Raw genomic sequence first — 26,982 nt, 5'->3', positions numbered from 1 at the left:
CATTGGGGGGAGGGGGGTTTGCGTCGAGGGCAGGAGGGCCTGGGGTGCGGGGTGGGGGTAGGGGGTCGCCGTGGCCAGGAGGGTTTGGGCTCCCTCCTGGCCCGAACAACTAGCGGGGGGGGGGGGTTGCCAGGGCCTGGAGGACTTGGCCTCCCTCCTGGCCCGATATTGTCGGGGAGTTGGGGAGTCGGCGGGGCAAGAGGGCTTGGGCTCCCTTTTGCCCCGATCGTGTCGGGGAGTTGGGGGGGCAAGAGGGCTTGAGCTCCCTCTTGCCCCGATCGTGTCGGGGGTGCCGCAGTTGGCTGGGGCAAGAGGGCTTGAGCTCCCTCTTGCCCCGATCGTGTCGGGGAGTCGGCGGGGCAAGAGGGCTTGACGTCAGAGAAAGGGCGGGACCGCCGGAAGAGGAAGCAGTGCAGGCGCAGGGTTCACAGAAGGGCCGGGACCTCCAAGAGGAAGCAGCAGGACACCGGTAGGAGCTTCTACATGATGGGGGGGGTCGGGAGGCTGTGGGGGTGCGAGCGGTCCTTCAGGGTGGGGGTGCGGGTGCGGGTGGGAGTGCGTGCGAGCGGTCCTTCGTGGTGGGGGTGGGGGTGCGTGCGAGCGGTCCTTCGGGGTGGGGGTGCGAGCGGTCCTACGGGGGGGGGTGAATCGGACGTCGGGGGGGCATCAGGCTTTCAGGGTGGGGACAGGACTTCAAGGGGGAGAGGAGAGTCGGGGCGGGCGAAAGGAGAGTCGGGGTCTCCAGAGGAGAGTCGGGGCGGGCGAAAGGAGAGTCGGGCGGCGACGGGAGAGTCGGGCAGCATGCGCGGTATACGGGTGTGCGCGGTATATAAAAATTTCTTTACATAAATTACAGTTTCCCGCGTGCTATACCCGTGTGCGCATTTTACACGGGTGCCCGTTATCTACGTGAAAATACGGTAGTTCAAAATGTTGGTTTTGGAGCCCGTTAGTTTGGATCTCAAATTATTGATGTTGTTGTTGAAGAATTCAGCCAGAGTGTCTGCAGATGGTGGGGAATCTAGGGTCAAACAGGAAAAGGCCTGTATGTTGTAGAGATTGTTAACTAGTTCAAAGAGATTTCTACTATTAGTGTTCGGAGAGCCAATTTTTGGGCGTAAAAGTTAATGCGTTTCTTTATTATTAGTTTTTTGTATTCTTTTAATTTTAGTCTTCACTGTCCCTTGATTTCAACCATTGTTTTTCAAGTTTGCATAACTCCTGTTTCACATTCACTAACTCGGCGTCATACCAGTCATCCAGATTCTTGTTTCTCTTTTTCCTTAATTTAGTGGGGGCCATTTTGTTTAGTAGTTGTATACTCATATTAGTCCAAGAGTCCACCGAGAAAGAGTCTGAGTCTGAACTAGAAGTTATTTCGTAGTGTGACCAGAATTCTACAGGGTTGACCAAACCTCCGCTAGCTGGTTTCCCAGACTTTGCTCCAATAGACTGATAGATGTGAAAAGTTATAGATCATATGAGTTAGCGTGCCTTCCTTTGAGTTACAAGACCAACACGTGGTACAGAGTCCATTTGAAATCTTAGCTACCTTAATTGGAGTCCAGTGTGCTCTATGCATAAGGAAGAACAGAAATTGAAGAATGTCTGCAGAGTGAGAAGATCTAAACATATTTTTCCAAACTTCCTGCCACATCTCTTCCTCAGGTATAAGTCCCAAATTTCCATGCCAAGTGTTCATCATGCTCGTTAATGGAAAAAGTTCAAGACCTTCTCATAAGGTCATACCATCTGGAGGCAACTCCTTTTTTATTAGTATTGATTAATGAAATGTAAGAAAGTAGTTCTGGGATATTCTTTAATTGCCCTACATTAGGGAAAAGAGCATTCAAGCAGTATCACAATTGTATCCAATGATACTGCTGATGGAGCAGCAAATTATAACAAGTTTGTAATTCCTCAAAGGACATCCATTGAGAGTTCTTTATTAAATCTTGGAGAGTCCATATACCACAATTCTGCCACAATATCCAGTTAATTGATCTATCCTGAATCTTTATACGATCATTATGCCACAACAATATTTGTCGAGATTCATGCCATTTAATTTCCATCAAGTTATCGTAAGCCTTGAGTACTACATGAGTGGAATAGTAGATTGCCTGTTTTTTTATTTTTAGGGTGTAGTGGGATGGAAAGTGTAAAAGTGAGATGAGTATTTCCATATACACTTTTTTCCAATTGCAACCAAATAAGGGAATTAGCAGCAGAATCAGCATTCAGCCATATCGATCCGTTTCGCATGATGAAAGTTTGGTGATAATACAAGAAGTCAGGAAAATTTACCCCCCACCCCCATAGATTTGGCTTGTTTTAATTTATGCAATGCAATAAGGGGTTGTTTATTCAGCCATAAAAATGTACTTAGACAATTTTCAATGTCATGATATGTGCATTGTTTAAGCAAAAATGGTATCATGCTTAAAATATAATTTATTTTGGGAAGTATCATCATCTTAATGCTGTTAAGGTGATCCCACCAAGTTAGTTTAAGAGGGGACCATTTCAGTGTAGAATCTTTGATGATATTTAGAATATAATCTGTTATGCTGCTCCTTATCCTCCAGCGTGGGTCCCACATGTATACTTAGGTATTTAATTTTGGTCGAGTTCCAAATAAAGCCATAAGAGTCCATTTCATGCCTATCTTCCATACAATTCAACAGCATTATGCATCGGTTTCTGGATATAGGCTAAATACAACTAAGTGAGTTAACGTTTGAAGATTAATGTATGGATTGCCAAGGGTTTTTCAAGGAACGTGGGAATTTAATTTGAACACCAATTTAGATGGATCACAATGGAAATTAGTATGGAAATCAGTTACCATGTCACTGCATTCTGGACGGAGGCGGGCCTGCTGGCCGGACGTGCGAGGAGCAGTTCGGTTCAACTTGAAAGTAAGACCAAATGGGGGTTCCAGGGTGGGGAGGTTCATTGGGGGGGGGTCCGGTAGGAGGAGTTGGGCACCCTCCTGCCGGCAATCTTAGGGGAGCCATTTGGGGGGCCGGCAGGAAGGGTTGGGCACCCTCCTGGCAGTAATCTTAGGGGGGCCATTAGGAGGGCTGGCACAAGGGGTTGGGCACCCTCCTGCCACAATCTTTGAGGGAGGCGGGTTCTGTCAGCAGGAAGGGCTGAGCACCTTCCTGCTAGCGATCTTAGGGGAGGCGTTGGGGGATCTGGATGGAGGAGTTGGGCACTCTCCTGCCGTTGATCTTTGGGGGGGCCGTTAGGGGGGGCTGGGGAGGGGGGTTAGCATGTTAAACCCAATTTTGTAACTGGCGTCTGCAACATGGACGTCAGTTACAGAATCGGGTTAATTTTGGGTGGGTGTAGGCCCAATTCTGTATAGGACGCCCGGGACCAGTGTCCTATACAGAATCGGGGCCAAAGAGTTTAAAGGGCTATAGAATTACCTTTTGTACTTTCCTTATTTGTATTCTTTTTTTAAAAAAATTGTAGTTCTCCCATTTTTTTCCCAATCTTTTCATGTTACTAGTATGTTTGTAATGTTTGTTCATGTTTATTATCTAAAATGCTTGTTCCCCAGCTATTTTAAATTATTATGTACAACGCTTTGTACCTTTGGATAGGCGTTTAATCAGTATTTAAATAAACTATGAAACTACCCTTTGTATCTACATTTATTCTCCCCTTGTATGTGTAAATGTATAGGTGTAAGGAAGCATTTACCCATGAGTGTGCCAAGAGAACACCTAAATGCGATTCCATAATGATGTGTGGAAGAGATATAGAGGGGCATTTTCAATATGACATTAAATCCTAGTTTAGATGTTTTGTGTAACACGTACAAAAATCTAATACCAAACATGCCCATTTTCTAAACTGCAAAACATCTATCATGTTTTTTTTTTGTTTGTTTGTTTGTCAAAAATGGATGTCTGTGCTCAGTGCATCTATCTTTTTCAACCATTAAAAAAAGGTCCAAAAGAAAAACACACAGAGCAAGCCATTGGGATGTAGGAGGGGCCAGCATTCTTAGTAGACTGGTCACATAGCCATCCCAGCAGAGGAGTGAGGCAACCTAGAGGGCACTACAGTGAATTTCACATTAAAAGACCCAGGTACACATCTCACCAAAGCCGCCTTCAATTGTATGGTGAGCCCTCTAAAGTCTTCCAAAAACCTACTGTACCCAACTATACACCATGCAAAAAGCCCTTATATCTCTATGGTGTACTACCAAAAAGAATTTAAGGACTCTTTATTGGGCATGTCATTTTGTATACGTCTTAATGGTTTGCACATTTTTAATAAACTATCAGTTGTTCTAGAGGCTGATGTGTGCAGTCCTTTCCCCACTTAATTTTTTTTGTTTCGTTGTATTGCACGTGGGGTTGTATTTTCCTTTCCCTTGTGGAATATATTGGTATGTAAAAACCCTGACTACCAACCTACTCCAGAAATGTGCTTGCTTCTCTATTAGAACTATCCATAACACCTGAAACTGTCATACAGAAAAGTATATACTGTTTCATTCACATCTTTGGGGGTTGGGATGGGTCAGTGGGAGTATGGGGGCCATGCCTTTATCGCTCCAGTAGGCATCTGGTCGGTTTGGGCAACTTGTTGGCACCTATTCGTTGTTAAAACAGGTCTAACCACAGAGGTCCAAATTATTCCCTGGACCTATTCTTAAATGTTCAATTATGGCAGAAACAAGTCCAAATAAACAGAGAAACATATCCAAGTCGTAAGCCCACCCCAGTCCTACCCACACCGTGTCTCTAACACACCCCGTGAGATTTAGACAAACTGCAGAGGAACAGCATAGATATCAGTCTAGCAATTCGATTTAGAAAGTAGTATTGGACAATCCTGAATTGGATTGGAGGGATTGAATAGGAAGGATTTGGCAAGAAAAATGCTCATCTGCCCCTTTATGCCACCTTTTAGACATTTTTCTTTTTTGAACATGAGCTCCAAAATGCATTAAACCAAAGGGGTATATATACATGTATTTATGGACAGAAGAATACAAGCAAAAACTTGACCCTTAATTTCACAGAAATTGCAAATCCAGCAAAAACGAAATATCTGTGAAGATGGTGATGTTCAAGATGCAGGCTTTATTTAAGAATATACAATTTGATAATCCACATAAAATATATCTAGGACCCAAACCATTGGGAGCTGTAGACCTCATCCACACAGAGTTACGACTCAGTATTGTTTTCAGTTTTTAATCCATGTGTTCTTATATCAGGACTATTAGGGGCCCCTGAGGAAGACAGCATTGTCAAAACATGGACCGTTTTGGGTCCATAGCTCCCAATGGTTTGGGTCCTAGATATATTTTAGGTGGATTATCAGATTGTATATTCTTAAATAAAGCCTGCATCTTGAACATCACCATCTCCACAAAGATTTTGATTTCGATATATATGGACAGAACATGGGTGGGTCTGTAAGTTTTATATATCCTAGACCTAAAAACCTTGTTAACCATTTAACAACTGTGAAGATGATTTACCATTCAGGAGAGATGAGTAGGAACAGGGGTCATCATTCCTGTAATGAGTGCGGAGCTTGCGCTACATCATTAAACTGTGATACTTTTGTTCATCCACACAGTGGTAAGAAATATGATCTATGTGGCTCCATGAATATAAATCAGTGGGAGTCATATATGTTATTGTTTGTCCTTGCCAGCTGCTGTATGCAGTTTGCACTACAAGACAGGTTAAGATAAGACTATTGGAACATAAAAGCAGAATACATAAAGCAGTGGCTACAGTCCCCATTGTTCCTCGTTGCATGGAGGCAGGATATGTATGGAGGCAGGCATACTTTTCAGGATCTGCAATGGTTCGTAATTGAACAAATTCCGGACTCCTTTATGGGAGACAAAAGAGCCCAAGTTTCAAGTTCAAGTTTCAAGTTTATTAAAAATTTGATTAATCGCTTATTCAAAATTCTAAGCGATATACAAAAAGTAAAATTACAAATTTCAGGGGGAGACAAAATAAACAATTATGACTAACGAGACAGAACATACCAAACAAAAGGGAAAAAATGGGGAAAGAAATACAAATTGTTGATAGTAAAATAAAACAAGGACAAAAACAACAGGAGGGATAAATGGGAATAGACTTGATATAAGTCAGAAAATAAAATTAATTAGAGGCTCCTAATCTAGCTTTCTAGCAGTCAAATGCATCTTTAAAAAGAAAGCATTTTAACTTGCTCTTGAATCTGTGAAGGTTGCGCTCTTCCCTTAAATAAATGGGGAGGTAATTCCATGTTCGGGGAGCTGTGACGAAGAAGATAAATTGATGCCGTGTATTAATGTTTTTGAGAGAGAGAACAATTAATAAAAGTTAGTCATTTGACCTAAATAATCTTGCTGGAGTGTAAGGAATCAAGAGTCTATGAATGAAGGTAGGGGCTTTATAAAGGAGGGACTTGAGAGTTAGCAAAGATACATACACGGGAACAATACTGGATTCTTGAATTGGACTCTGTTATACCCCATGGGTTAAACAAAAATATTGAATGGAATTCTTTGTTATGAATTGACTTGTGTCACCTGATCAGTGTGTGTCCTGGATTTTCCTTTTTGTAGTAGTGTGTGAACAGTAAAGTTTTGAACACGTTTGCCTTCATGACATCTGCTCAGCAGTTTAAAAGCTTCAACGTGTTCTTCTCCTTCCCTTTTATTGGCAGCACTGCTTTCTCAACTGTGCGCTACTCTTTAGAAATTTTATGCGATTGTGGCTCTCGTATCATATATGAGGCTCCTGAGGAAAGATTTTTGTACCTGAAACTGAGCTCGGTAAAGCCTGGAAGCTTGATTTACAAGAAGTTTTGAAGTATGACGAGACATTGAAAAATATCACATACAGAGGTGCCCTTTAATGAAAACTGTGAACTGAGAAAGGAGCTTCATTTGAGATAAGTACTTGATTTTGTGCTTTTTTTGAGTGTTTAGTTCTAATAAGTTGATAACAAAATAAAGAAAGAAAAGAAAAATTTACATAAAAAGTATTTTATTATGAAGATTGCACTGCACTTTATTGATGTGTTTGGCACTATATAATCTTCACAGAGTGTAGTCCTATAATGGTGTGAAGCAGGGATCTCAAAGTCCCTCCTTGAGGGCCGCAATCCAGTCGGGTTTTCAGGATTTCCCCAATGAATATGCATTGAAAGCAGTGCATGCACATAGATCTCATGCATATTCATTGGGGAAATCCTGAAAACCCGACTGGATTGCGGCCCTCAAGGAGGGACTTTGAGACCCCTGGTGTGAAGCGTGGCTTGTAAGATAGCGCGCTAAAGTGTATAAGCCTATGACCTTGGTTTGTTCCAAGGTTCTGTTAGCTTTCACGATCATACCGAGGATTACCCTATAAGAATAGTTACGTTGTTAGGTTGATGGCAGATATAACAGTGGATGTATGTTAAGTATACTACTACTAGGCTACGGCTCAGGTGAGTGCCTAAATTGAAGAATTTCCCCTTAATGACTTGCCCATATTCACAAAGGGGCAAATCCTATAAGAAGCGCCCAAAAGTTAGGCGCCAAAATAGGCACCATTCAGCGTAATTCAAGTAAAATTAGGTACTTTTTAATGAATCGCGCTGAGCGGCACCTAGTTTGGAGGCGCCCAATAAATAGGCCAGCTCTAGGCACAACTAAAAGTTAGGCGGCCATGTGAGCACTTAAGCATACTTAAGAGCAGCGATTCTGCAACAAAGCGCCTAACAGGGAGCTACGCCCACACCTAACGTGCACAGCACCTATTCTTTTGCAGGCCGCCTAAATTTTTAGAGGCGCCTTATTACAGAATCGCTCTTTCTTGATAGGCACCTAAGTTTCAATTATTACTGATTAAAAAGCTTAATTGAGCTTGTTAATCAATTTAGACAGGCGTTTATCTAGTTGGGTGCCTCCAAAATAGGTGCCTAACATTAGACGCTGGTTACAGAATTTGGGCCAAAGAGCTTCACTATGGTTTGAACCCTGGATTCACTGGTGCTCAGTTCACTGCTCTAACCATTAGACTACTTTGCTTCAGGAGGAGTCTGTTAAAGTACAGATGCATGTAGGACCTCTCCAGATACTAAAATACCCTCCTGAATTTTCAGGTACTTTATCCCAGGAAGTTCTCAGCAAATCTTCCAGAAGAAGTCTCTTGAATTCTCTCCTATATCCTGGTATAGTGCCTATTGAAAGGGATCACTTCTCAGCTCATAATAGTAGGGATAAGATTGTATACCATTTCTCTGAGCTAGGGTAATGGATCTAACTAAGTTAAAGGAACCTTTTAATAGTGCTTTGCTGCAATAAATAGAATAGTGAAAAACAATGCCATCTGTTAGATAATAAATTACATTGAAATCTTTCCTGAGAAAAAGCATCAGCAAAATTCAAACTCTTCATTTGACTGAAATACTCTGAGCAGAGTATTATTTATCTATAAAGCTTGCCTTCTATACATTTTTTTTTTCATAGGTGGCTGGCAAATGACAACCTACCTGCTTTATACAAAAGAATGCTGCTCTCTAGTGGAACTGGGAAAAGATTCCATTACCTCATTAAAACTACTTTCTTGGTGGGTTCAGATGAAAGCTGGCTTAGGTTTGCCCTGAAGTCATGATGGGTTATAATATACAACTACAATTATTATGGCATTATGCTGCGAAGTGGTTTTGATCTTGTAATCAAGCAAAAATCCCTTTCTAAACTATTTTTGTAAATTAAAACCTGCGTGTTTCTCATCTTCCATGAAACACTGTTCTGTGCATGAAAGAGGAAAGGCCTGGAACTAATAACTATTTAATATACAGAGGAACTCGTAACCATTGAACTCACGCAAGGATAATTTGGTTGTGATTAATGGGAGTGTTTATAGAACTGGACATTTTTATGACTGATTTGCCTATGGCATTAAAGCATTGTATCCATGACATGTTTTAATATTATGGTCATCACCTCTTTGAAAGGTCAACGGTCAACCACACTGAAGATAGAATTGTTCAAAGCATTCAAATCCCGGGTGCCTTGCCTCACTGGGTGGGACGCTATGGAAACATAGAAAAATTCAGTCTTTTATTTCTTGATCAAACAATCCTTTGCTGCATTAGACAAAACTGTGGATTCATTCAGATTTCAAGTCACTATGACCACATCCAGTGAGCTCGTTAGTGAAAGACTTCATGCTACGGGGAGAATCTGATGTATTGTATTAAGAACAATGGCAGGTACATTTCTAGTGCAAAGGAAGAATTAGCTCTGGCTACTTTCATAGTGAGTAATGTGGCTACTTTTAATACTGTAAATAATTGAAATACACTGACAGAACAAATCAGAGTATGCAGCACCATGCATTATAAATCACATTCTTATGACAGGCCTTATCTAAAGAGTGTACACTCTCTACTATATATGAGCACACAGAAGGCAATAATTTGATCAGATTCTGACAGGAAGTATCAGAGGTCAGTTTCAAACCTGAATATGTAAGAGACCCTTTTAACAAGCAGCAGTAAGTGCTGGTAGAAGTGTACTGCAGCTTAAAAGGGTTTACCATGGGACGTGCTCAGGCATCCAGCAATGAGTTTCAAATCAGCGCACATAAACCACTAAAACTTTTTTCTAATTTTTCCATGGAGGGGGCATGTATAGGAGAAGAAAGTAGACATTTCTGCACTAATCAGTTAAGGGGAATTTCTATAAATGACACCTTAGGCTCTGGTTGGTACCCTACCAACACCTAAGTTAAGAGCGAAATGCCATTTCAAACTGGCAATCACTAGCGGTTCTTCATAGGGCAGGAGCATGAGAAGACCACTCCTGATCCAGTTCACTGCTGGATCACAAAGGGTTTTAAAGGTATGCCGGGGAGGTGACAGAGGTTAAAGTTTTAACTGTTCAGCAGAGACAGGAGGCGGGTGGGATCCCTCCTGTCCCAGCCTACTGCTGGACCACCAGGTCTTATGACAGGCCTGGTGGAGGCCTGCAAGGCCTCGAGAGGGAAGGAAGGAGAGGGGACAGAGCCTGGCAGGGAGGGAGGGGGGACAGGGTGCAGAGCCTGGCAAGGCAGGGCTTGGCAGAGCACTTGAATATTAAACTCCTCCCCCCAGTTTATATTCAAGTCAACCTTCTTTCCTCCTTTTTTGGGGGAAAAAAGGTTACCTTGGTTTATATTTGGGTCAGCTTATTTTCAAGTATATACAGCAAAACTGCCACTTATGCACCTAAAATGAGTCAAGCATCTGCATTCACACCAGCCATTAGCTAGCATAAGTGGCCACACCTAAAGTTATGCACATAACTTTAGGTTAATGCAGAGGGCAGGTAACATTAGTTGTGCTCTTTCTAGAGCATTGGCTAATAAAAAGTGGTGGTTTCATGGGATTGAGGATGTGGATGGGATGGAAAATTGGGAAGGGAAGTAGGAAGCACAAAGAGCTTAGGAGATAGGACAGGTAAGGGTGAGATAAAGGGGGGGAGGGTTGGGGATGTGCATTTTTGTACTTAGCCGAGAGCTATCTTACAAGCATGAGTTAGCTCCTCAGCAATATGAAATGTGATTAAAGAGAACTGATCTGGCACTTTGGCCCTGATTCTGTATAGGACGCCCAGGAGAGGTGTCCCATACAGAATCGGGCCTACACCAAACCCCGATTCTCTAACCGGCGTCCATGGTACAGACGCCGGTTAGAGAATTGGGTTAGATTAGACACGGCCGCTACACTTATTGCGGTAAGGGATATGTATAGCGGCCGCCTATCTGATCGCCGGCAGGAGGATGCCAAACTCCTCCTGCCGGAACCCCGGAACCCCGGACCCCCCCCCCCAAACTCATAATCGCCGGCAGGAGGATGCCCAACTCCTCATGTCGGAACCCCGGAACCCCTCCCCAAACTCGTAATCGCTGGCAGGAGAATGCCCAACTCCTCCTGCCGGAAAGTTGGACCCCCTCCGGACCCCCCATGCTAACGCCCTCTCCCCCCAACTAAACTCCCTCCCCCAACTAAACTCCCTCCCCCAACTAACCTTTAAAAGTTGGTCGGCTGGACGGGTCTTGCTGCCGTCCAGCCAACAGACCCGCCTCGTGGAAATGAGACGGGCCCGCCCCTTTCCGGCCCATCCCCACTAAGTCTAAGGCCTGATTGGCCCAGGCTTTAGAAGCCTGAACCAATCAAGCCTTAGGCATAGGGGGTCCGCCCTTCCCCACTAATCCTAAGGGCTGATTGACCCAGGCTAGGCACCAGGTACATTAGATAGAGTGTGAGCCCACCAGGACAAATAGGGAAAAATGCTTGAGCACTTGAATAATTTGTAATCCACATAGAATTGTAGGATATGCAGAATATAAATAAATAAATAAATATGTAAAAGGAGAGGACAAGTATCAATTAATTTTACTTTTAATATAATTACATTACTCACCTTTTTCCCCCCAAATATAAGCTCAAAATGAGTTACCAACAGATACAAAAGTCCAGAAAATCCACTGTTTTATAGGATTTATTTCCATAGCCATTAATGGTAAGTCCTGTCATTGGCTTTTGACAGGCTAACATGGAAAAAATGGTGCTTAGCAATTCATGATTGTTCCAGCTTGATGAAGACTAACCCCCTCTTTTACTAAAGTGCTAATCAAATTAGCGTGCGCTAAACGCTAATGCATCCATAGACTAACATGCACGCGTTATCATTTAGCACACGCTAATTGATTAGCGCGCCTTAGTAAAAGAGGGCCTAAGTCATGGGAACTGATCCTATGATGCAAGGACCAAGTCAGCTTAAGCATACACAGCCCATTCTCAGGCTCATTAAAGGGGGATCTCAGCAGACCTGCCCTCTGACTACCTTCATCGATGTACATAATTGTCCTAGATCACCATGACCTAAATGGCCTTCCTTCACGATTCTTCTCTCCCATAATCTCATCTAGAATAAATAATCCAGCTCCATGTTGCAATGTTTTTTCAGAACACCATCTTGGATCAATAATGCTGGCAGCTTAATTCTCTTAAAAAAAATAAAAATAACATACAGTTCAAGCCTGGTTTGGACAGCTATATAGCAAAGCTCAAGTTTAACCTAAATTCCTTATAGCCTATAGGCCCAAAACTACCCCAAGATTAACCTTAACCGGGGCAGAGAAAGACTTACAGCCTGTTTTACAAAGCCGCACGGCAACAGCCCCAAAGCCCTTTAAATCTCTATGGGCTTCAGGGCCGTTACCACACAGCAGTCGCAAGTGCAGCTTTGTAGGTACTGCTAGGCATGATTTTCTAAAGGACTTTGGCACCTATAATATGGACCTTTAAAACTCTGGCCTCCATTACAGGCACCTAAGTTTCAAGTTAGGCACATCTCTGCAACAGGTGCCTTGGTGTATGTGACAGGGGGTACATAGACTAAACCACGCAAGACAATCATACACGGACAAAGTCGGGCAGACAGACACACGCAGGATGTCAGCGCACTGGATTGAAACACTATTTTAAAGTGCTCCAAGGAGTGTGTGGGGAGGAACCCCCTACTTTACTTAGAACTCTTGGTGCTCCCATTGTGGGGGGTGTTGGGGGAAAACCCCATTATAGAGGAAATAGCCTTTTTCCCTCTTTTTTTTAGGAAAAAATTATTGTTTCCTCTGTAATAGGGGGGGAGTCCCCCCCCCAAAGGGAGTGCCAACAGTTCTAAGTAAAGTGGGAGAGTTCCTCCACACACACACCCTCGGAGCGCTTTAAACTAGTTTTTAAATCCAGCGAGCTGACGTCCTGCGTGCAATTGTCTGCACGGAATTGTCCACACATGATTGTTTCGCACAGTTTTGACTCGCCACCGTGACAGGGTAGAGTACCTGTAACTGGCCAGTGGAGGGACACCAAGCAGTGGAACTCATGAATTCTGAGAAGAGAACTGATTTGCATAAGAGCTGCTAGCACTGCTGGGAGCTGTCCATTCACCATGAGTGAATTGTGGTGCTGAAAACAATAGTTCCCAGCACAGAGAGCTCAGAAATTCCTTTGAAAGTTGAGCAACCCTTGGCAAGAGGAGTGCTGGCTTTGGCCTAACTCCCAGTAAGCCCTTAAGGCCACTGCTGACTGATGCTGATAAGGGGCCCGGTGCAGCAGAGTAGAGAAACTAGGCTGACCAGTCCTGATGGGGGGACTGGTACACTGGAGAAGTAAAAGTTCTAATTTTCAAGTTTATTTTGTATTTGATAAAATCGCTTTTTTCAAAGATTACAAATAACTTTTTAATTAATACATTTTTAATTAATACATTTAATTAATACATTTTTTTAATTAATAAATAATTTTTAAATGAGGGAGACATACAATATAGGGATAGACAGAGGTACACTTTGTAGGGAAATCAGAGAAGAACTACAATTTGATATAAGAAAGAGAACAGATAAGGATAAAATAACAGAAATTATGTTATATTAGATCAGTACTTGCCTACTTCAATTGGGAATAGTAACTTGTTTTAAAAGGCTAATTAATTAAAAGCGTCTCTATACAAGAAACTTTTTAATTTTGATTTAAATTTTTCGAGGTTCTTTTCTTTTCTTACCTGAGATGGTAGTAGGTTCTACTTTTGAGGAGCAGTGACAGAGAAGAGTGGTGGGATGAGGACCTATACACTGGCAGAGAGAAAGAGAGAGAGATCTGGGAGAGAAATCTGGTCCTGTGTGGCTGACCAGTCCTGACAGGAGGGACTGGTGCAGCAGAGAAAGCCTGGTGGTGGAAGGATCTGCAAGGACCTATACACTGGTGGTGAGAGAGCTAGAAGTAGCCGGGCACCAGTAGAGCCTATAATTGAGGGCCTTAAGCTTGACAACCGGAATTGGGACTGGTGAAGGAGAATACAGGTGCATCCTCAATGCATGCGTCTGTGAGAAGACAGCTAATGGGCTGGGAGAGTCCTCAGTGCGTGTGTGCAGGATAAGATGACTGAGTGACAGTCCACAGTGTGTGCATCAGTGAGAAGACAACTGAGGGGCTGGGAGAGCCCTCAGTGCATGTATGCCAGATAAGACAACTGGGTGACAGAGCAGCTAGGAGTCCTCAGTGTGTGTGTCTGCGAGAATATATTTTTTTTATTAGGATTTTTTAGGATTTTAGATACCGCCTATCAAGGTTATCTAAGCGGTTTTACAATCAGGTACTCAAGCATTTTCCCTATCTGTCCCGGTGGGCTCACAATCTATCTAACGTACCTGGGGCTATGGAGGATTAAGTGACTTGCCCAGGATCACAAGGAGCAGCGCAGGGTTTGAACCCACAACCCCAGGATGCGGAGACTGTAGCTTCAACCACTGCGCCACACACTCCTCCTCAGAAGATGACTGAGGGGCTGGGAGAGCCCTCAGTGCGTGTGTGCCAGATAAGACAACCAAGCAACTGAAAGCTGGGAGAGTCCAATGACCCTGGGAGCATTGGCCAAAGGACTGAGGAGTGGTCAAGCGGAGGGACTGGCTGGGACAGTAGCAACCAGTAGAGGGACCACTAATGGCATGGACACTGCTGAAGACTGGAAGAGCCATAGGAGAGTTAGGAAGGACTCTGGAGACCTGGAGAGATGGAGTCCAGGGAGGACTCAGATTTTAAGGGAATGAATGAATTAATGTGTATGTAACCCTGTATTTATATGTTTTTAAAGAGAACTATGGATATGTGACAGGTATAACGCTTGGTCTAGTCACACGATGACAGTGTGATTGACATGAGATAGGTGCCTATATTTTTACACGCCCTTTACAGAATTCCTCCCATGACGCTTACATGTTATAGAATGAGAGAGATCATAAGTCCCAACCAGTCTGTCCAATTTCATTCCTATTGTAATGTTACAGACCACTGATTTTCGCTTCACTTATTTTCTGATTTTCACTTCACTTTCTCTCTATAAAGAATTCCCATGTCCATCACCCACTTTCTTGAGCTCTCTTACTGTTTGTGTCCCAACTATTTCATAAGAATGTTCATTCATCTGAAAACAAAATGACAAATGCAGAGAAAAAGGCAGTTTTCTCCCTTCAATACAGACACAGCCTCCCACCCTTTTGGCTCAAGGTAACTAGTATTTCCTCCGTACCTCTTGTACCAAGTCTCTGTCCAATGTTTGTATTGTTGATGCCCTTTGGCAATTATGTTTTGTTTTAATTTTATGTACACCACCTAGACTGGTAGATAGATGGTATATCAAAATAAAAATAAACTTGAGTTTAATTACATTTCATTGAAAAAAATATCAAATAAAAGCAGCAACAAAATATTCATCAACTCAAGACAACTACAACTTTTAGTGCAGTCTTTGGTACTGTCACTCTTGACTATTGACATATGGGGCCTCTTCTATCAAACTGTGCTAGCAGTTTGTAGCACACTGAACCGTGCTGAATGGCCTGCACTGCTCCTGACACTCATAGAGTTCCTATGAGCATCGGGAGCAGCGTGGGCCATTCAGCGTGGCTCTCTGCACTAAAAATTGCTAGCGCAGTTTGATAGAAGAGGCCCATAGTCTATCTAGTGGGCTGTAAGAAGAATTTTAAAAGGCTCACTTTGATTCAGAACACAGTTGTTCACTTCATTTTTAATTTGGGCAGAACTGAACATGTAACATCTTACCTTCACAAATTACACTGGCTTCCAGTGGAAGCGCAGGTCATTTTTAAATTTATCAAAAAAAAGAAAGTAGAGAGATAGATAAAGCTGACTCCATATGGGTATTCAATACACACAACTGGGTGAAGATTCAAACTCAGGGTTTGTTCCCAAAATTCATCAATACAGCAACAACTGGTGAAGGAACAAACAGTATTTTAAATACCTTTTTAAACTTCAGTGGCGCTCAGAGTCCAAGATGGAGTAAAAAACCTCAATGTGGGGTACAAAACCCCTAAAGAGTGTTTTGTACCCCACATTGAGGTTTTTTACTCCATCTTGGACTCTGAGCGCCACTGAAGTTTAAAAAGGTATTTAAAATACTGTTTGTTCCATATGGGTATTGACATGGGAGATGGATAATGTGATGTATGTCTCAGCTGATAGGTCCCTTGGGGTATTTAAATAGTTAGAAAAGATACTGCCGCCATCTTAATTGAGAAAGTGGTCAAGAGAGCTGGTGACAGGATATTAGATAGGTGAGTGAATAATTAATTATATATATATATTTACATACTGGTGCTGGTTTATTAATTGGGAGAAATTTAATGTTATTGAATGTAAGTTTTCCTTCTTTTTAGGGACCAAGCCCTGATAAAGCATAATGCGCAACATGTCGGCGAGAATGTCCCTATTTGAGACCACTCTATTAAGCTAAGTACTGGCTAAAAACAAAGTATTTAAAGATAAGTTATTGAGGTATTTAAAGAGCATTTATACTGGTTAAATAATACCTAATATACCTCCCTTTTTTACTAAATCGCGATAGCGGTTATTAGCGCAGGGAGCCACGCAGAATGCTGAGCGCAGCTTCCTGCACTAATAACCACTATCACAATTTAGTAAAAAGGGGGGGGGGGGGATAATGAGAATATGAAATAAGATCCAGTGACGATTTGACACATAAAACTCTATGCAATGAAATGATTTGAGCATAGAATAGTGTCTCTGAGGATCAGTGTAGAAGCTGTTAGAGGGGCTTTTGAACGTGATGATACTATAGTATGGGTGTTTTCACTTTACAAATGTTGGATACTTAGGGGCAAATTCTATAAGAAGCGCCCAAAAGTTAGGTGCCTAAATAGGCACCGTTCCGCACAATTCAAGTAAAATTGGGTGCTGTTTAGTGAATCACACTGAGCGGCACCTTGAGAGTGCTTAAGCACACTTAAGAGCAGCGATTCTGTAACAAAGTCCCTAACATGAAGCCATGCCTAACATGCATAGTACCAATTTTTTTGAAGGCTGCATAAATTTTTAGAGGTGCCTTGTTACAGAATTGCTCTTTCTTGACCGGTGCCTAAGTTTCAATTATTGCTGATTAAAAAGCTTAATTGAACTTGTTATTCAATTTAAATAGGCGCTTATCTAGTTGGGCGCCTCCATAATAGGTGCCAAACTTTAGGCACCGGTTACAGAATTTGGGCCTTAATGCCCTAAAAGAAGAATTAAGGTGCACTTTTGGAACAAGATATCCCATGTTTGGGAAATACTGGGTTAGAGCGATAGACTATACACAAAGAAGGCAGTGTTCAGAGTCTACTTTTCACATTAACGTTAGGAAAGAGAGCCCCCCACCCCACCCCCCACAACACACACTGCCTCATGTACCAATGCAGTGTTCAAGATCTTTGGGTCAGTGTCAACTGAATGCTTATTACTGCTTTTTGTTTCCAGTAATGCTATTAAATTGATAACGTTAATTGTATGAATGACAGGTAGATGAAATGGATTATCACAATATAACTCCTTCAGTGCTCCATAAGCATAAATCGAAACAGGAACAGAATGCTACAAAGTAAGGATGGGCAGTCATTTGCAGCAAAATGTCTTTTGCCAATAATAGTGTGTACTCTGTGCAGAGGACATATTGTTTTATACTGTGTGTATGTCTGATGATTCACTCACGTGTGCACTGTTGTAAGAGTAGGATTTATTTTTCTCCTTCTCCCCTCAGATATGAGGGTCAAACTGCTTCTCCACTCCTTAATTCAAAAGCAAGCAGAGGGGTAGGTAAAATATCTGTTTTCTACATTCACAGCACATTGGACACAAACTCAAGGGTTCACAGCAAGTATAGATAAAACTGGAATAGACAATATTTGTAAATTTTGTAAGAATGATCTGGAAACAGTTACTCATCTTGTAACTGGCTGTGAAAGTGCTGATGGCAGAAAACTTTTTAAACTTTTAAAGGTGGCACATCTCATTCATTAGAAATCCTGTAAGCATTACAATATCATTGTAGGCAGAAAAGCATTGGGAGCATGAACCTACATAGAACTCATTCATCTCAGTAATTGTAATGACGATCTTTGGCCAGATGGTTCCTTCCAGAAGTCTACAGTCATAGATCTCAAATTTGTCAACCAGATATCTCCTTTACATAATTGTTGAGACTTTCCTTTCCCATCAGGTTGGGAATGTGGCTCCTACAACATCCCCCCAATCCCAAGCAGTCTGGGGAGTATGACCTGATTTCAGAATTGAACCCTGGCTTCTCCCTCATGGCAGTGCATAGCCACTGTGATTGCAAAGGTATGCTGACTCTATTTCCCCTTTCCTGCAGATTCCAATGTACTCTAGAAGAAAAGACACCTTTGAACAAAATAAGCTTCTATGAAATTCTGTTTTTCTGTTTACAAAAGAATTACTGCCTAATTACAGTTGCATTGGTCCAAATCCACAGCTTTGTATTACTCAGTGTGAGGCAGTAACATTCAGGTTTGATGTAGAGCTCTTAACGCAATACAATACAAATGACAGTTACTAGCAAATTTTTTTTTTTATATTAATGAACAGTACTTTAGGGAGTGTAAAGGCAAGAGGCATATAATTTCTGAACTACTTAAATTGCTAATTAGTTCTGTACAGGAGGTGTATTCCTAATGCAGACAATTAGAACGGCTCCTAAGTGTTCGCCTTACAGTTGCTAATTACTACAGAAGCCAATTAATTGCTGTTGACTTTTTATATTCTTTTGCATATCGCCAGTTAATATTTACATTTATAATGAAGACAAAATTGGCAAACACTGTGTCATTCTGTAATGAACAATTCCAGTATCTAAACAATGAGCACATTATCTCATTTGTGCCTGAAGAGTACAGCTGATTAGCATGTGTTCTGCACGCATTACACCAGTGTTGCTCTTTTTTCCTAAAGAGCAAAAATGGCATCTATACACAGTAGTACAGGTGCAGAGTCTCAAATACACTCAGAAGGCTTGTCATCAAAAAATATTTACTTGCAGCAACGAATAATCCAATGGATACCAAAGCATAGTGCTATCAAAGTTCAAATCATTGACTAACTCAAAGCTGAATGGATTCCATCATCCTCTATATAAGTACTATATAGCATGCAGTATATTTAGCATATAGTATATAGTATATTTTCATAAAACACACACACATATATGCATGTGTGTTTTTAAAAAAATATGTGCTATATGCTATATACTATATATAATATATTCTGTATACTATGGGCCTGTTTTACAAAGCCGCGCTAGCGGCTGCCGCGCAGCAACAGCTCTGAAGCCCCTTAAGTCTCTATGGGCTTTGGGGCCATTACCGCGCTGCAGCCCCTAGTGCGGCTTTGCAATGCAGGCCCTATATATACTATATGCTTTTTTAAAATACAAAACAAGCATCATCTGATATAACTTGAATACAGATTAGAAAAAAATGTAAGAAAATCAAGAACAAAAGTGGAAACCCACTAAAAACTAATCATTATTTAGTCCGCAATCTTATAGGAGTCCAAAGAAACCTAAAATTAAGAAGAAACATTTTTAATTCTAAGGGTAACAGAACTAGGAACAAGTGCCAGCAGCTAGTTTATGGTAACCCATGGAAGATGTCTCTGATCTAACAATGACTCCACTTCCTTTCCTATTCACAATCAATTCTAACAGTTGCTTTGGTTAAAAGTAAATAAATAAAATAACATTTTATCACCACTAAAAATACAACATTTTATAGGAAATCTCAATATGTATGTGGCACCCAGAGCCAGGACTCTTGAATGGAGTGCTAAGAAGCCCTACCTCCTTCTCTATGATACTTTCAAAAATATCAGGAAACAAACAAATAGTAGAACCAAAAAACTGTTCATTTATATGTCTGAAATAGATAGGAAGAATAAAATCTCTATCCTAATCTAGAGAAAATGTCACAATGAGGGTTGTCCTTTCAGTGATAACTTCCAGAGAGTTCTCTAAAAGCAATGACAAAATTATTTTCTCCTGGTATACTTTCCACAGTGTCAGTTGGAGTTGAACATCCTGGGCCTCTCTTAATAGTGAAATACTGTGCCCTCACTATTGGTGGCATACTTTCAGATGGATTCAATAATACCTCAGAAAGATAGTTCTGTGTCATTTCAACTGCCGGTACTACAGGGGCCTAGGAAAGTTCAAACATCTCAAATTGTTCTTCCTATGACAATTTTTCATATATTCCAACTTAATTGAAATAAAGGATTTTGTTAATGATATTAAATTCTGTTTCAACTTTACTAACTGCTCTTCATCTCTAACTTCATCTTCTAACTTCATCTCCACCCAACTATGGCCCCCTTTTATCAAGTTGCATAAGGGTTTTTTATCGCAAGTCACTGCGGTAAAAGCTCCAATGCTCACAGGAATTCTATGAGCGTCGGAGCTTTTACCGCAGTGGTCTGCAATTAAAAATCCCTTGCGTGGCTTGATAAAAGGGGGCCTATGTAAAACAGCAAGCACTCATCGTGAACTCGCAAAGTCTCTCCTTGTTCTTTCAGTCTCGAAGAGATAATGTCACAATCATTTCTTAGTACTTAATGTTAGTGTACAAGACCTTAACAGCTTACCAGGACATCCATATTGATAACAACAGGCTTTAACCATCTTCCCAAATTCCAAGATATTACCTCCAGAAGCCTCTCCTTTTCTCCTTCAGCAAAGAGAAGTGGTCTTTTAATCTCATCAGGACACACTCATAAGGATTGCCTCACCTCCTCCAGGGCTGATTGCTGCACATTCCACATGGGATAGCAGCCATTCAGCTGCCCCTGCACTGGTACTGCTTCTGGGTTGGGAAGGCGCCTGACTCTGATCCGGACTCAATGAGGCCCGATCAATACTGAGTTTGGCTGACATATTCAGCTTCTCTCCCGCATGTTGGGTCGTCGTTCCAGGTTTAGTGGCATGGACGAGGCACCTCAGGTCACTGACACTAGAGAATGACACGGGGAAAAAAATTATCACTATTCCCGCCCCGTCACCGTGAGCTCATCCCCATTCTTGCCCCGTCCCCACGAACTCAGTCCCCATCCCTGCCCTGTCCCCCGTGAGCTCAGTACCCATCCCTACCCCATCCCTAAGAGCTCAGTCCCCGTCCTGCAAATTGTCAGATCCCATCTGCACATGCCTCAAATAGTTATGATTTTATGCTGATCTTATTTTATTAAAGTATAAAAAGAGACAATATTCTGTACAATTGTTATTTTATACTCAAATAATACAGAGCATGGATCAACAAAAACCCTGTCTCCCCTGCCTTTCACAAATATCCCCTCCACTATTGTGAAAACTGAACAAACCAAATTACTATAGAATGTTACATAGAAAAATTAAGCTAACAGAATACTTCAGTCACACATGGCAGGAATAGTGTTAGGGGAGTGCAACTAGTGCAACTGCCCCCTAGTCAGAGAGAGAGCCCTAAGCCAGCTGGAAGCTAAAGAAGCACAGCCAGGGCTTTGCGGTCCCTAATTATGTCTGATACCAGCTGTAGCAGGATACATATTTCAAATCTGAAATATTCTAATCACAAAATATAAAATAAATTTATTTTTTCTACCTTTTGTTGTCTGGTAATTCTATTCTTCAAATCACATTGGTCTCAGGCTTTGTTTTTTGGTTCCTTCTGTCTTCATCATGGCATGGCTGGCTCCTGAAGGTAAAATAGGCACAAGAGGAGCTGGGGAGGAGATGCCAAGTCTGACAAAGGCACAATTTTTTACCACAGGAGCAAGACTTTTCACTGCTGCCACAGGGTGGTATAAGGTCTTGTCCCCATTCCTGCGGTAAAATAGTTGCAAAGGTCTCCATTCCTGCGGATTTACTGCGGTAAACAGTCCCCGTGTCATTCTCTAACTGGCACTAGAGGACAAACCCACAAAACCTCTTTCCACTTCCCCATATCAAACACTACTGAGTAAGTTTGCGCTTACAAATCAAACCAACTTCAAGGAGAGAGATACAATCATGTGTCTGCTCTCAAAACCATCTTGTCCCCAAGTATGTAACCAAACCCCTAATTCCTAATTCCATGATTTTGTGCACTAGTTTTTGCACTTAACATGCAAAATTGTACATGAAAGTTACAAAATACCGCAAGTTACTCACATAACTTAATTGTTAAATGGAATTGTTAAATTGTTAATTTGCTTAATTGCTTAATTGTTAAATTGCTAAATGGAATTAACATTCAATAATAGGTTATAATTGCAGCTAATTGGCTCTAACTGGCACTAATTCAAGAAAGCATGGGACAGACATAGGATCTCTCAGAGGGAGGAAGATATAGCGGATGATGTGGATGGGCAGACTGGATGGGCCAAATGGCCTTTATTTGCCATCATCTTCTATGTTTCTGATTTGCATAAGAACATAAGAATTGCCATAATGGGACAGACCGAAGTCCAGTATCCTTCCAACAGTGGCTAACCCAGGTGCCAAGTACCTGGCAAGATCCCAAGTAGTAAAACAGATTTTATCCTGCTTATCCTAGGAATAAGCAGAGGATATCCCCAAGCTATCTCAATAATGTCCTATTGACTTATCTTTTTGGAAATTATTCAAACATTTTTTAAACCCTGCTAAACTAGCTGCAATTAGTCAGTATTCTATAACCATAGCTCATAATTTATTTAGCATGCAGCCACTAGAGGGATGTGAATGGAAAAAGTCAAGGGTGTGCCTAGCACTTAACATGCTAAAGTTCTAGAAAACTGTCAGTTACAATTTTGAAAATGCTTGAACACCACCTTATTTGAACATTGTTTTGTCAAGTGAGACAAGCTATTGGGGAAGAGGTTTATGATTATTTTTTATGGAAGTTTCTGTGAGATTGTATGTTTGTACCATTGCAGGGTGGGTGGGTTTAGTTCAGTGGGTTTAGTTTTGGTTTTAAGCTGATGCTGGTATGCTGTTCTGTTTGTTTTATTTGCTTGGTTGTATGTTTGTATGGTCTATTTCTATTTTATTATCTATGAAAAGTTGTTACCTTCTTAGAATTGTGGGAAATACAGGTTATAAATATTAAAAAATAAAATAAATAACTGTCAGTAGTTAGGCATGAACATTTTACATCTTCTATTGAGCTAGTGTAAGTGCTCAAACCTCAAGTTAAAGGGTAATGGATTTAGACATACTCTTAAAACTGTAGACTTGTGGTACTATTCTATAATAGCAATTATATACATAATTGACATTTTAGAATTTGTGCTTAGTGCACACACATTAGGGCCTGATTCAATAAACAGTGTCTAAATCATAGCATATAACGCATATCAATCTTAAGTTAGGTGCTGTTTATAGAATTGAGCCTAGTGGTGCCTAAACTGGACTTTGGTGCTGGTAGATGCCCTAATCTTAGGCACTCCCTATTTATGCCATGGAGTTCTTGGCCTAAATGCCAGGGCCTAAGTTCGGGTTAGGTGCTTACTATTCCAAACACGCCTATAATCTGCACCTAACCATGCCTACCTTGGGCTAGATGCCTACTGGAAAGTGGGAAGTACTCACCAATTTAGGTGTCTACTATACAATTTATTTTAATTTTTGCTGATTAAGAGCTGCCAAGTGCTCATTATTGGTGCCTATTAAGCTTTATTATTGAAATATAAATGTAAGTTTTCCAGTTTGAACATGCATTTGTTAATTAAAATGTGTAATACTGCCTTCCAGGTCTTGGAAAAGTTCCTGAAACGATTTATAGAAATTCAAATGGAATAAGTAACAAACATGTATTTTGGTATTCTAGAACATACCCCCTCTTTTACAAACACATAGCGTGGGTTTTAGCACCGGCAGCGGCGGTAACTGCTCCAGTGCTCATAGGAATTCTATGAGCATGAGAGCTGTTACCAGTGCTGCTGGCACTAAAACCCATGCTATGCGTTCGTAAAAGAGGGGAATAGTAGCATAGTACTATAGTAAATGATGGCAGATAAAGACCTAAATGGTCCATCCAGTCTGCCCATAAGTTATCTACCGTATTTGCAGGCGTATAAGATGACTGGGCGTATAAGACGACCCCCCAACTTTTAGTTAAAATATAGAGTTTTGTTATATACTCGCCGTATAAGACTACCCCTTCTTCCGCACACCTTCTCTACCGCCCCGGGTGCAGCACAGCCGGCCAGGTCCCCTTACTTTTGTGGCACTTCCCCGACCGACCGACAACAGCCCCGGTCCGACAAACCTCCCTGCCCTTAACCGCGAATCTAAATTACCTTCTTACAGCTGCTGTAAGAAGGTAATTTAGATTCACGGCTACAGGGCAGGGAGGATTGTCGGACCCAGGCTGTTATCGGTCGGTCGGGGAAGTGCCACAAAAGTAAGGGAACCTGGCCGGCTGTGCTGCAACCGGGGCGGGGCGGCCGCCCCTCTCCCTTGGTAGCCACTCGAACCGCGAGGCTATTCTCCTTCTCTGCCCTGCCTGCAGCACAGAGCCGAACGGAAGTCTTCCCGACGTCAGCGCTGACGTCGGAGGGAGGGAGGGCTTTGTTTAAGCTTTGTTTAAGCCCTCCCTCCCCTCCGACGTCAGCGCTGACGTCGGGAAGACTTCCTTTCGGCTCTGTGCTGCAAGCAGAGAAGGTAGGGAGAAGAAGAGCCACGTACATCCAGAAGACTGAGCATCCAGCCCCGCAGGAGCCCCGCGACCCTCGGAGGCGTCCCCATGGGATCCCCGCGACCCTAGGGGGCGTCCCCACGGGATCCCCGCGACCCTAGGGGCGTCCCCGTGCAGCTCTCTAAACAGTACCCGGCGTATAAGACGACCCCCGACTTTGGGGAGGATTTTAAGGTACTGAAAAGTCGTCTTATACGCCAGCAAATACGGTATATATATAAAATCGGAGGTATGTATGTGTGTATGTATGTATGTGTGTGTGTGTGTATGTGCCGCGATCACGCAAAAACGGCTTGACCGATTTGAACGAAACTTGGTATGCAGATCCCTCACTACCTGGGGTGATATGTTCTGGGGGTCTCGCGGCCCACCTGCACACGTGGGCGGAGCTACAAACAGAACTTCAGATTTCACCCATTCATGTCAATGGAAAAAAATGTAAAAAGCTGCCATTCTCACAGTAATTCAAAAACGGCTTGACCGATTTGAACAAAACTTGGTATGCAGATCCCTCACTACCTGGGGTGATATGTTCTGGGGGTCTCGCGGCCCACCTGCACACGTGGGCGGAGCTACAAACAGAAAATCAGATTTCACCCATTCATGTCAATGGAAAAAATGTAAAAAGCTGCCATTCTCACAGTAATTCCAACTACCTGGGGTGATATGTTCTGGGGGTCTCGCGGCCCACCTGCACACGTGGGCGTAGCTACAAACAGAACATCAGATTTCACCCATTCATGTCAATGGAAAAAATATAAAAAGCTGCCATTCTCACAGTAATTCAGAAACGGCTTGCCCGATTTGAACGAAACTTGGTATGCAGATCCCTCACTACCTGGGGTGATATGTTCTGGGGCTCTCACGGCCCACCTGCACACGTGGGCGGAGCTACAAACAGAAAATCAGATTTCACCCATTCATGTCAATGGAAAAAATGTAAACAGCTGCCATTCTCACAGTAAATCAAAAACGGCTTGACTGATTTGAACTAAACTTGGTATGCAGATCCCTCACTACCTGGGGTGATATGTTCTGGGGGTCTCGCGGCCCACCTGCACACGTGGGCGGAGCTACAAACAGAAAATCTGATTTCTCCCATTCATGTCAATGGAAAAAATGTAAACAGCTGCCATTCTCACAGTAAATCTAAAACGGCTTGACCGATTTGAACTAAACTTGGTATGCAGATCCCTCACTACCTGGGGTGATATGTTCTGGGGGTCTCTTCATCCAAGAATTTATATGTTCTTGCTCCTGAAGGTGAAACTAAAAATGTTGTTTATAATCAAGTTTTGTGTTAGTTGTATTGTATTCATTTTGTCAAATATTTCACATTATAATTTGAATATTGTACTTTTTATAAAGCTGTAAAAAAATAATTTCATTCACCACTATAAAGTATCTTTATTTGAATCCATTTACAGTGTTATTGCTATAATTAAATACCCGTGCAACGCCGGGGCATCAGCTAGTATCCATTAAAAAAAATACATGATTAAATTAACTTATCTCTTCTTTGATATTTCAGGGCCATAGACTGTAAAGTCTGGTATTGTCTTAGGTTCCAAATGCATACATGTTTATGTTGCAGTGCCAATCCTGTTGATGATAATGGTTCTATCAAGTTACCCAGTCCTAGAATGGAAATTTTGGGAGAGTCCAAGATTTCTGATTACCCCACCCTGAAGCATTATTTGACCCACAGAACTGATTTAACCGAGCAGAATCAAGCACTACAAATCCCATTCTGTTTTGGGATGTAAATTTAAAAGCAGGACTGGCCAAAAAGTCTCCAACATAGAACTGGGTAACTTGGTAGCTCTGAAAATGGATACTTCTTCTGCACATACATAAGAACATAAGAATTGCCATACTTGGACAGACCAAAGATCCATCAAGCCCAGGATCCTGTTTCCAACAGTGACCAACCCGGGTCCCAAGTACCTGGCTAGATCCCAAGTAGTCAAACAGATTTTATGCTACTTATCCTAGGAATAAACAGTGGATTTCCCCAAGCCATCTCAATAATGGCCTATGGACTTCTCTTTGAGGAAATTATACAAGCCTTTTTTAAACTCCGCTAAGCTGTATTCTCCAGCAGCAAATTCCAGAGTTTAATTACACATTATGTGAAGAAATATTTTCTCTGGTTTGTCTATTTTTCTATGAATTTAGAGCAGGCTTAGATTTGTGTGGCCTTTAGTTAAACATTCAGCATTATCTGCCATATTAGCAGTTAATGTAGTGTAACTTTACATTCTAAGGTAGACCCCCATCCATTCCACACCTATTCCACACCCATTAATTAGAATGTTCACATTATTTGTTTAATGAGGGTATTAATGTGTGCTAATAATGAGGTACATTACCTGCTAATGTACATTAAAACTCACATTAAACA

The sequence above is a fragment of the Geotrypetes seraphini genome, chromosome 1 (genome assembly GCF_902459505.1).
Source record: "Geotrypetes seraphini chromosome 1, aGeoSer1.1, whole genome shotgun sequence".
In the NCBI taxonomy this organism is placed as follows: Eukaryota; Metazoa; Chordata; class Amphibia; order Gymnophiona; family Dermophiidae; genus Geotrypetes; species Geotrypetes seraphini.
The sequence above is the reverse complement of the archived record's forward strand: the minus strand, read 5'-3'. Positions refer to the sequence as shown.